Raw genomic sequence first — 219 nt, 5'->3', positions numbered from 1 at the left:
GGGGAACTCAGACAGCCGCTGTCTCTTCTGGATGTTAGCTTATTAATTCAGAAACAACTACATAGTCACTTGATAATAATCAGTAGAATGGTTGTATTCCGGCCTGTCCTGGAGGCCCCACATGAAGCAAACAGTCCACTAGTTGAATCCAGATGAAGTTCCTGAAAGCCCGCAGCAGACCTTTCCCAACCTCTATTATCATTATTATTATTATACAGA

Source organism: Taudactylus pleione, unplaced genomic scaffold, assembly GCF_031769625.1.
Source record: "Taudactylus pleione unplaced genomic scaffold, aTauple2 ptg000464l, whole genome shotgun sequence".
In the NCBI taxonomy this organism is placed as follows: domain Eukaryota; kingdom Metazoa; phylum Chordata; class Amphibia; order Anura; family Myobatrachidae; genus Taudactylus; species Taudactylus pleione.
Note: the sequence above shows the minus strand (reverse complement) of the source record.